Here is a 12,241-nt window from a genome sequence, read left to right as displayed (position 1 = left end):
CTCTCTTCAGCTACATAGAATAGCTGGGTGAAAGACAAGATTCTCATATTCCTGGGGATAAAGCAGGAAGACATCTGGGGAGGTAATGCCTCTGTCTTCTCTACAGAGTGGCTGGGAGAGCTGTTAGTCTTCCAAAATAAGTATACAGGGCATGTTTATAACACTGATTGCTACAAACAACATCCTCTTCTCTCTCCTGGTCTAAAAAAGGACTACGCAGATGGGAAGGTTGGAAGGTGACAGTAGATGAAATGGTCATGGGAAAACAGCCCACTGAAAATATTTACAAGGGAAAACATTCATAGCTTTGGAGGCAGTCAGTGCTGTCAGCAGACCAACCAGAATGAATCCTTGCCATCAAGATGACTGCTAGGGTTTATGAGCCCTTTGCAAGGAAATGCTGGCATGCGTAATGTATGGATTCACACAAGTTACCTCTTACAAGTATAGAGCACCATGAACACCATCCCACGTACCTGCCTGCTCTGCTGGGATAGCTGCATTTCCTTGGTCTCCAGCATCATTAGCTAGGTACTGCTCCCCGTCTTTCCTGGTAGGAAACAAGGACAGCTTTATTCAGGAAAGAAATGCAAAAATGAAACACCATTTTGGGAAGACACAGCAATAATTTATCTGCTTAAATGATAAATAAAATACTTTCCCATGTAACCTTGGCAGTCATCTGTCAGCAGCGTTCCACAACCAGTAGTGGTCTAATGGGCAAACATCCCTCTTCCACATTACCTCCCTCTCACATCCACTAAACCCCACTCCGGGTTTGGCATTAGTGGGTAGCAGTGACCCAACACAGAGAGGTCACTCAGGGAACAGCTCTGTATGGAGTCTTGCAAAGTATTTCTTGATTTGTTGTGAGAATTCACCACTGATCCCAACTACACGCCACAGTGTTGGGAAGGGATTTGTTGGAAATAACATGGCTCATTCTTCTGCAATCTTATCCAACACTTCTGTTCAGAAAGCTGTCTCTGTTTCAGCTTTTGTTGAAGACTGCCATCGAATGTGAAGTCTTGAGGGAGAAAGGGTTACTATTACACTAGAGCAGAAACCTTGCTACAAAGAATCTAGATTCTGATAGAAACTAAAAGCCACTTCCCCACTCTGTAATAATTTAGCTCCCACTACCCAAATACTTTTAAGGCTGTGTCATGCTATGGTGTCTCCCCAGGCATTACTGGAAGATTTTTGAGCACCTTAACTCCCAGAGCTTGTCTTTAAAGTGTTCTGTTTGAAAAGCTTCTGTAGAAGAAGCAATTCTGTGCTCATCCTTCTTGCTATTCAACAACACAAGCAGAAAGCTCATTGCCTTCTTTTGCACCATCAGACTGAAGATGACTGCATGGCCACACCATCTTATGGAGGGTCAAAGACTGAATATGAGTTTTCTCATTGACTTTCATACCACTGTTTCTAATATCCCACATTTTTTGAAATGTGTTATCAGTTTTTATCAGTTTTCCCAAACTGAAAAATCCCATTTGTTATCCAGAAATACAACATTTCCCATCTTCACCTTACAGCCAGATAAACCGAGTCAGTTATTTAAAAAACTTCCATTTCTCCAAAGGAAGGAATGGGAACTTAGAGGACCCTCCTCTCAAGACAGCTCAAACACATATAAAAGTTGACATGGACTCAGCTCTGATACTGCTAGAGCAAAAAGTCTCCAAGAAGGGAAATCACTTCTCTTATGCCAACACTGTGCAGTGTCAAAATTAAAGATGCTTGTGTCCATGGGTACTCCTTGGGGTACTGCAAGGAGGCAACACCTTGCAAATGCAAGGGCTGCAGTTCAAGCATGGGATTCATTTCAAGCATGACCTTCATGCCCATTTAACAAGAAAGCTCCAGTCTGGCAGCCTGCTCAGAGAGGAGGAGCTGGTGTGTGGTAGCTGGTGATGCAGCTCGCATATTATCTGTTCTGCTCTAGGCAAACTAAATCCCTAAATGCAAGCAGAGAAACAGCCTCTTCCACCCCAGGCATAGCCAGTGGACTCCTACACGAGAGATTCTGCCGTCCAGCTACCTGCTACACCATTGCCAAGAGGCACATGCAGGTCCCCAGCAGAAATACAGATCCAGACCCTCAATGTCTTCTATGCGACTCAGGCTTGGCAGCAAATCTCCTCCTCCCACATGTTTTGTGGCTTTTGTTGTTGTTGTTGGTTTGTTTTTTATAGCTCACCTCACTTCACACCTGCCTCTTCAGCCTGAGAGCTGGGGCCAAGATGGCAAAAGCTGAAGTTCAGAAGAGAACGTACCTGATAAACAGACCTCCATTCTCCCACCAAACAAACCAAGCTTAAGGCAATTTCCACCTCACAGGCATCACACCCAAAGGACAACACAAATAGAAACAACTTGGCAAGCAACAGCAAACATCCACGATTGAAAGGATTGTGACTTGGCTTTCTTCAGCAGAAACATTAACCTCCTCTAAGGTCAGATCCCACATGAACATGAGCTTATTATCAAGGAACTGAAAAGAGGCATTGAAGAACCACCAACACCTGACAAAAAGGTCTCATAGCCCAAACCACACTCATACTTGGCTCTGTGTATCCACTTGTCCCTAGCTCTCTTCCCAGTCCCAACATTCCTATATGTCTACAAGCACCACCAGCCTCCTGGCAGGCAGCTGCCCCCTCTACATTACAGGTGCTCTTTGTTCCAGGAAATAAGCAGTGGGTTATTTACCCTGTTGATTCATTAATTTGTGCCTGATGGTTTTGGAAACAGCAGGCTTAGCTTGGCTTCTGGCAACTCCCACAAGAAACAAACCATGACACTAAGAAGGATGCTTGTACTTACTGCACAAATTCAGAACTTTGCTCATGAGCTGTTGATACAATGCCTATGAGGTGTCATACAATATTAGCATCAAGCTACAGGATCATTTGCTTCTGAAATGTTATTCAAAGCCTTGAAGCTCTCCCCAAATCCTATGGTGTGTAGGTTAAAATCACAGTAAAGCTTGCAGCTGGGAAAAATGTAATGGTACTGTTTTATACAGCATATGTCTCATTAATAATAAGTAATGTATTTGGCAGTTAGAAGAAAAATATCTACCCTGTGTATACTGAGCTAACAAGGTCACATTCAGATGTTATTATTGGTACGGTGTTCATGCTGAGCTAGAAAAAATGTCCTGGAGATTCTTCTATCCCTGCATTACAGATTTGTAAGAAAGACAGCTGAAAGGTGCAAGACTGTAAGGATTGATTAGACCCAAATCAAAGACTAATGAAGCTGTGAGAAGCTAGAATAAAAAAAAAAAAAAAAAAAAAAAAAAAAAAAAAAAAAAAAGAAAAAAGCCCAAACCAGGCAAAATAAATTAAATACCCAGTAGCACTGGATCTGCAAGCACAGGAAACAACAGAAAAAGACTCTGGTGGGTTTCATGGCTTTGCCTTTCCCAAATGGGAACACTAGAATAAATCAGGTTACTGCTTTTCAGAGTCACTTCAGATCCATTCACATTTTATTCCCAGCCATATGTAAAGGAAATCCCACCATCAGCCTAAATTCTGACCTCTGATTTTGAGCAACCGATTCAGGAGTATTTGGAGTGTTACAAAACTTTTTTCTGATATATGTACCTAGACCCTGGTTTACATGTCTTCAGAACTTGAGTACATTTGGGTACAGACTCAGAAATCAAGGCAAGCCTGCAGTCCTGCTCCTAGCTGCAATCTGGAAAGGACATACTCACACCAAAGTAAGTGGTGTTGCTTGGTTAGCCAAGACAATAATCAAAACAGTACGCTTCAGGGTGTAGTATTCTACATGAGAATAATAAGCATCATAAAAAAAAAAATCCCCAACCAATTTTAAGCTATTCTCTGAAAAACATTAAAAATGGAGCCAGATCATACCAGACTGCATGCTGCCTTTGTCACTTGGAAAAACTTTCTTGGAGCAGGAGTCTGGGTAAGCTTTTGGAGAGATATAAGTCTTTTGCAATACCTACAGAAATATAGTATTTCTATATTTCTAGTATTTCTATAGGTAATGCAAAAGACCAGGCATTACTACCTTCTGAGCAAACAGGAGTTTGAGATCAGCTTCAGGCTAATATACAAGTCACCATTGTCATTATACTGCTGCCTCTTCTATGGCTGCATGGTGAAAATAACCCCCTATACAGCTGTTACAGATGCCATGCTGCCTTCTAAAAGCAAAACAGCAGGGAACCAGCTGACATATAAGCACTTTGCCAAAGCACCTGAGACTAATTGCTGGCTCACCGTTTTGTTAAAGACTTGAACTACTAACTTTCAAGCACAGGTATTTATGTGCTGAAGTCTATTGCTTTAGCACCACTACTGCTTAATTGCAAGCACACAGAGTATCTGAAATACTGGCTTGAGACTAGAAAGCAGGAGTAGAACTAGGTCTGATGCTGCTTCAGACCCTACAGTCAGAGTGTATCAGCACTTCTTGCTCTCCTCAATGGCAGATCTCAAAATAAAATCAACATAAGCGCACAATAAATCAGTGAAAAAATAGGAAACAGAACCCAGTTTGAATGCCCTGATTGTACGTAACTTGTTGTCTCTAAAGTGTACAGGACTCTGCATTTTCCAGCACTGTGTCCAATTCACTTATAAATATCTCCCAGAGAGAAAAAATATTTCATGGTGCAATAAGCATCAATGTTGGGAAAACCAGCTAATATTTCCCTCTGGGGCTGAGAAGAACTGAACACCATGAGAATTACATTCTGACTAAGTAACTCTGCTTTCTCTTACATGATTTCAAAGCATCCATCCCATCTCAGGTCTCAGGCATCAACTCCCCAGGTATCTGTGCCTGGTTTTCTCTCTCTCTGTCGTATCAGCAAACATAATCCAAAATTTGCTCAAGTCAATAAAGGCAACTACTGTAGTTGCTACTGCAACTACATAGCAACTCCAGATGTTATCTTCTGTTCTTTAAGATCTGGAGCAAGCAGGAAAAGATCTTCAAAACTACACTAAGGGAAGTTAAAAAGAATCCAAATTTAAAATAGGGTTTCACTAGAAGCCATCATCCTTTCATTAACTTATCTGTACTCTCTGTGCCAGTTTAGTTTAAAATAAAGCTTTTTCTCCTACTCTAGGACTTAAGGTTTGCAAAGATAGTGTGGATATGTTTCCCATGACTGCAAAAGTTTGAAGGATGCATTAGACAGTTATTAGAAAGCATCCTAAGCAAGAATTGGTCAATTCTGGTAGCTGTTGTTTTTAAGGTTTGACTAACCTAGTTTTAAAAAAAAACTCTAGCGACCAGAAATCCTATCACATTTCCAGATACTTTAAACTGCTGCATCAACATCTTTACCACTGCAAAGTGCCCTGCCTGGCTCTTTCTTGTTACAATGTAAGTGTATTATTCCCCATGCTATCTCCAGTACTATAGAGAGACAGTGTCTTTCCCACCTGTTTGCATGAGTCTTTCTACATATTTTGAAAATTCTGTTGTACTTGCTTTATTTTAATTCCAGGTTAGTCAGGCTTTTTTTCTTCTCCTTGTTTTGATGTTATGCTCTGAAGATCTACAGTTGTTCTCCCTGTTTTCCTTTGGCATCTTCCCCATTGTCAATCTCTTCCCTATGTACCCAGCGAACTGTACACAATGGTCCAGCTGTTTCCCCAGAACTGTGTAGAGTAAAAGAATTATAGCTGGCTCTCCTGACACTACATGAGTACTCATAGTTCTTCATAAGTCTAGTATTTGTTCATTCAACTGCAACTACATAGCAACTCCAGATGTTATCTTCTGTTCTTTAAGATCTGGAGCAAGCAGGAAAAGATCTTCAAAACTACAGTAAGGGAAGTTAAAAAGAATCCAAATTTAAAATAGGGTTTCACTAGAAGCCATCATCCTTTCATTAACTTATCTGTACTCTCTGTGCCAGGTCTTTTTAAAAGTACATTGAAGGCCGACAATACCACTGGAAGAGAAAAAGAAACAAACTATTCTCTGGAGACATTAGTATGAATAGCATGTGTTCTTGGTGGTTTCCTCTGGGTCTATTTTATGAATCGGTTCCCAAAAGCAAACAAGTCATTCAACAGTCTCACCGTAGGGTCACTCATGAGCTCAGGTTTTTATTTTAGCAGGACAGCAACTAACTTAAAAGTTCTAGGATACTCAAAATTTCAACACCACGCTGACAGAGTGATGCTACTGAAACAGAGGGAAGCTCTTTTCCATACTACAGAGATGGCAGCATTGTTTTCTGGTTTGTGCTGGGGTAGTTGTCAGAGGAGCTGTCTCTAAGCCCAGACTCCATATTTAGCAGCCTTTTGTTCTTTCCACATCAGCACACAAGTAGTGGCCTCAGACTCATCCCAACACTGACAAAGTACTACCACGGGACCTGCACCACTTCTGCAGGAAAAGGCAACAGTTAAGCTGCTGTCTAGAGAAAAAAAGTACAGAATAATTGCCATGCACTTCACAACTGGGAGAGTCAAAACAGGTAATCAAAACAATCTAGTATGGGCTAAAATACAAAAGGTAAAAAAGGATTGTTGGCAAGTCCCATGAGGCATGTATTGCCACCTTCCTCAACCACTTTGGTTCTGCAGGTTTGGGAAGACATGCTGTTCCCTCACAGGTTGTAATGCTCTTTCATCATAGGCTTCATCGGCCTTTGAGGTGGCTCATAATAGATTTTGAATGGGAAAGGCTAGTACTGGACTGTTGTTATTCAATAGAACTAGAAGATAAAGGGAAATGAATTTCATTTTTTTTTTTTTGGGTGCAACACCCAGAATTATGATCTAGATTCATCTAATTGTACTTGGATCCAGAGAATTAGTTCCACCCATTGTAATAAATGGAACTGTTACCATTTAGCCCTGGGCTGCAGCTAAAACAGTAAACAGCTGCTCTCTTGCCCTTCCTTCCCTGAGGGGAAGGAAGAGAAAAGGAGGAAAGACTCGTGGGTTGAAATAGAAACAGATTTAATAGAACAATAATAAGAGAAGTGATACAAAACAATACTTAGCTGCTGGAACATGCACTCCCAGCAATGAACTCCAGAGGGTGGACATTGCAAGCACAGTGAGTCCAGTAAAAAAAAAAATGTGAAGATCATGGCAGGCACAGTGAAGTCATGGGAGAAAGACCCTTCACAGATGGTGACCAAAGAAGAAGGGACATCTCCAGCGACTTCCTGTTTATACATGGAGCGTGATGTTCATAGTATGGAATACTTCATTGACCAGCCTGGATGTCAGTCTAAGATGCTGTCTCATTCTGTTCCCTCCCAAGCACTATTTTGGACCTGGCAGCTGGACAGTTGAAAAGTCCTTCATCCCCTTGGCAACAGCCAAGGTATCAATGAGTTCTTACATTCTTTTTGTGTAGAATCACAATCACTGGAAAGCTACTGGAATAAAACACTAACCTTATCCCAGGTTTCTATCCTACTGTTCTCAAAGAAAATCTAAACCAAAAGACCATGATAGCTACTAAGAAGAAAATTTACTAACTGTATGGAAAATTACCTCAATTCAGCCAAACCAACACATGAACCAATTGCAAAATTTGAATGTGGGTCATTATTTAGAATCCAATCCAACAGCTGATGGCAGGCTTTGTTGCAACTCCTAACATTTAAAGAGTAAGAGAAGAAAGAAATTAGTAGAGAGGGCAAATTCGGCACAAGAGCCCTCTGAAGTGCTGAAGCCCTGAATATTAGGAGAATTCCTGATCACTAGGAACAGTAGATTGGAAACAAAGTGGCATCAACCAGTCTTTTAAATTTATTGGATTAATAATTGAAGGTACTAGGATGAACATTAAACCACAGTTCTTGGTTCTGGGTAAACCTTTTCAGTATCCTGATTGGAACAACCACATAACCATGCTGTGCTTCTAAACACTGCAAGTCAGGATATTCTGCTTGCAAAATACACACATAGGTTCTGGAAACTCCAGTTGAGCTAATGCATTTCAAAGTCCATTTTATGCTTCTGTTTCAAACTATTTTCCAAGCTCACGCCCAGTGGGCAGGAGAAGTAACAGCAGCCTATGAAGGTGAGCACCATGTGCTGATCCAGTTTCCTCTAATAAATCAGGCTGGTAACTCAAGGGCAAGTGGGGACATTATGAGGGGAGGTACAAAGCTGTCACATGCATCAAGCACAGCAGCAGAAGCCAGGAATGCCAGCATGGGGACAGAGATGGGCAGTTACATCTCCTCACCCCTCGCGTCCCCTTTCGCTTAAGTAAGTTTAATCCTATTTACCAAGCAGCCTCCTAGGAGCATCATCAAGTCTTGTTAATGCCCACAGAGTATTAAAAGATCCTTGGAACCAAGATCTTTTAAAAACACAGGCTAAAGCTGAAACTTTAAGTCAGTTCAAACAGTAAACAGGACACTTATTTTTAACAGGGAAGGGATAATTGGTCCTTGACACTGCTGAGACTCTCACCCCAAATCGCAAAGCTTTCTGTGTGCTGTGGTTCAGCCCAACCACCAGACCCAGGCTGACTGCAGATCTCTGGCCTGTGCATATTAGCTAATGCCATCCTCCTGAACTCTGCTCTTTCTAGGCAGAACTATTTTAAAACTAATCCGAAAATCTCTTCTACAGCACCAGCAGCAGGAGAAAACCCTGGTTAGACGGAGACTACTGCTTCCATCACTCACCAGCATTCCTAAGCATCTGCAGAAATAAACTGGCTGAAGAAAGGAGAAGATGGAGCTGTCAAGGATCTTTTAGACATAGGACTTTAGCACTAGTTTCTGTACAGCTCAGGCAGCAGATGCTGACAACACCAGGAAGCTGCTCAACTGTGCTCCACCAGCCTGCTTGCTACCTGGAAAGAGTGAAAAAAAGAAGATTTCAGCTTGACCAACTTGACAGCTGACTCCCCCAACCCCTGGGTACAACAAGATGTTTACTTCAAGTTACCAAAGAGGCTTTTACAGTCACTGTATGAAGGCTACGAGCAGGATTTAAAAGCGAGCACTCTAGAAAAACATACCCAACACACATACATTGGGTTCCTGTGGACAGGACTAGAGAAACAATCATGCCCTTCAAATTCAAAAAGAACCCTCATTTCTAGGCTTCAAAAGCTTAAGCTTTGTTAAGCCAGGGTCACCTCCTCCCAGTGTGCTCCCACCACAGTTCCGAGGTTGAGAGTTTTGACTTGGTGAAGAGGTAATCGGTCATATCCTTGCAGCATGTGCTTTGGAGGACTGGCAGCGCTGCAGCACGTGTTGACCCAGGACAAATTAAAAGTGAATTTGTTTTGAGTTGTAATAGCAATGCCATAAACAGGCTTGTGAAAATGAAGACAACAACTGTGCCTACAGGAGTACAGCAAGAAGACTAGCACCCAAAAAAAATCTCTCAGCAGGCATTGTTGTGAAATGCTTTTGTCCTATGAGGTTGCCCCTACGCCCTCTCCCCTTTTTTTTTTTAAATAGGTTGATATTCTGAATTAGCCAAGCAGAGGAGATCACCATCCACACCAAATTATAAACAGTACCCCAAATTTAGGGGTGCTTACAAAGATAAGACACATCTCCAGACTTGTATCTCTCTCTCTCCTTAAGCACTAGGGTGGCTTGAAATCCTGCCTCAGAGATAAGGCCCAGCTTGCATCCATCTTTCACACAGATCTATTCCAGGCTCAGTAAGTAATGCTGGGTGAGAGTCAAGAGAGCTGGAGGATATGAAACCTCTTCCTTTTTCATGTTAATTCTGCAAAGAGTGAAATAGAAATTAAATAAATCACAGGATTCATAAATCTATAAAATTCAGGGTGTAAAAAGTAAAATTAAAAAAAAATGCAATGAAGGATTTTTGGACTTCTGAGAGTGATTTTCCATGCACATCTCATGCTTTCTATGTTGGCTGTTTGGGGTGAACTGTAGGAAGAGGGAGATAAGACATTAAATATACATATATATATATATGTATATATATATAAAACCCACAAACACCATCAATGCTCGACAGAGCAAAGAAAGCTTTTCAGGATGGGAAGGATTAAGACTCACCTGTGCCAGGCGAGGGCGTGTTGAGCAGCCGCAGGAGCCCGCAGCCCCGCTCGCCGCCCTGGGCTCCTGCTCTCCCCAGCAATTCCTTCATCCCTGGTTATCCCGCACAGCTGGTCATTCATCTTACCCAGCCCGACAGTCTTTTTGCTCCACTCGCCTACCTCCCTGTTAATGCTGCGCTGCCTTACGTGACACCATGACCTAATTTTTTTTTTCCCCTCCTGGAGAATAGCAAAGCTTCAGTGTGGCTTGCACAGAGGAAAGAAAGGCAAAATTAAGGAGTGCTGGCAAGGCAAGGCAGGGCCCTTTTCAAAAATCTGTGGCTGTTCGCAAGAGGTTAGGAAAGGAGAGGCTGGCCCAGGATCTGCAAACTGCGCAGCTGAAAAGGAGGTGGTAACAGGAAAAATAAGAGAAGGGTCTTGCATTTTGCATCTGAAAGGAGAAACTTGTAATAAGTTTACCAAAATCAGAGTATTTTCCCACCTGGCTCCCACAAAGCTTATCAGCAGATTCGGAGGCAAGGGTAAGAAACACCATCATGGGCAGTGGCAGTGACTCAGACAAGGGAAGATTGTGGCTCTGGAGACACTGGCTAATTTCCATCCTGCCCTACAGACATGATCTAAGGAAAGTGCTTAAACCCAGAGCCTCCAAGATAATCAATTACATGCCTATATACCAGAAAAGTCAATCAGCTTAACCCTAACCTTAGGGAAATCCTGCTATCTTCACCAGTTTCCAGTGCAAATTACAAATCTACATTCCTTTGAGACTGTGGGTTTTAGTTTCCCTGTGCCTCACCTCCCTGGTGTTTGAGAATAGATAAAATTTCCTTAATTCTGCAAGGTATTTTGAGCAGCAGACTGTCAGGCATGCTTAATAACTCACTGAAGGGGTACCTAAAAGAATAAATTGGAAATATCTGCATCCAAAATTAACTAGAATTTAGTCAGTTCTGTAAAGCCAAATAATCCTTCAAGGATTTTTGATTCTCTTGTCCATCCAGACCTCTTTAGTTCCTGAGCTTTCAAAAGCTTGTCTAGCATGATTTCAAAGGTACATTGCTCCAGATTACCATGGTTTTCTTGAAATATATGGATGGTTTTCTTTGATAGCAAGCTCAGAGCAAAACTGCAGCAAGGCAAGCAGTATTAGTCTGCACTCTAGTAAGACCAAGAATCAAGACAAGCTATTTCCAGGATGGTATTTGCTTTTTTTCATTGCCAGAGAGCTTGCAGGACAAACAATCCATTCCTGTGCTTACAGATCATTTCCAAAAGGGTCCTCACGATTCTTGCTGTTTTCATTTCAGGACTTAGTTTGCAATGGAGCCAATACAGACATGGTTTGGCAAGACTAGCACAGCTGACAGACTTGATCTTCACTACAGGATGTATTTGTGAATGGAAAATAGGGCTCACAATCTCACTGCTCCCTGCCCCTCTAGCGGTTCCTAAAAATGCATCTCAACTCCCCTCCCCACCATCCCCCCAGCTGGAATCTACCCCCAAATGCAGAAGACAATGTTCCCTTCTGAGCATCTTGTTTTCCAGAGCCCTTCTGGAACCCACCTTGTTTGCTGAATCTCTACTCAGGGACAACAGCCCAGCATAAGCTGCTCTCAGTTCTCCACTCCAATTAGCATAGGTGTTACTCATCTCATTTATGAGCGACCTGGCTCCTCTGGGGAAAGCCCTTGTCTCCAGTTCCCTAGAAAGACACAGCAATTGCTTCTCTCCTCTTGGCATGAAACGACCTTGCAAATGGTTTGGGATGGATGAGTATAGGGTAAATGAGAGTCACCACCACCTAGGCACTGAGTATGCACGGGCTCACCACTAAAGAGCTGGAATCCCACCCCAGAATCCACATACAATTCTCAGTGGCCACGTCAAAGGCTCAGGGAGCTGCTTTCCAAAATTCACAGATTCCCCATATTCCCCACAGACTGTCCACAGTTTGCAGATGGAAGAGTCAAACAATCTTCTCTCAAATGACCTGCATACAAAAAACAAAAACACAGTAGAGAATTGGTAGCATCAAGGTGCCCTGCACCTCCTCAGCCCAAACACATGCTCTTGGGCTTTAGAGATATGTAGCTGTACTGTGCTCTCACCCAACTGCTTTCACCTGCTCCTTTTCTCCTGGTGCTTAGATGATCAGTCCTCAGAGATGATGCCTCAGCTTTTATTGCATAAAATTGCAACAGCTATT

The 12,241-nt window shown here is 42.3% G+C and overlaps 1 long non-coding RNA gene across 1 annotated transcript in view; it reads right to left on the bottom strand.

The window, feature by feature from the left end:
* LOC110355258 (uncharacterized) overlaps positions 1-12,029 on the bottom strand; it is a 100,288-nt gene extending 88,259 nt beyond the window's left edge. Inside the window, exons 1-4 of the long non-coding RNA XR_010474615.1 lie at positions 11,902-12,029; positions 9,535-9,728; positions 8,666-8,835; positions 477-550 (exon numbers count right to left, since the gene is read on the bottom strand). This is a non-coding gene — a long non-coding RNA (uncharacterized LOC110355258). The remainder of the gene's footprint in view (positions 1-476; positions 551-8,665; positions 8,836-9,534; positions 9,729-11,901) is intronic.
* Between the last annotated feature and the right edge of the window lie 212 nt (positions 12,030-12,241).

The sequence above is a fragment of the Columba livia genome, chromosome 9 (assembly GCF_036013475.1).
Source record: "Columba livia isolate bColLiv1 breed racing homer chromosome 9, bColLiv1.pat.W.v2, whole genome shotgun sequence".
In the NCBI taxonomy this organism is placed as follows: domain Eukaryota; kingdom Metazoa; phylum Chordata; class Aves; order Columbiformes; family Columbidae; genus Columba; species Columba livia.
The sequence above is the reverse complement of the archived record's forward strand: the minus strand, read 5'-3'. Positions and strand labels throughout refer to the sequence as shown.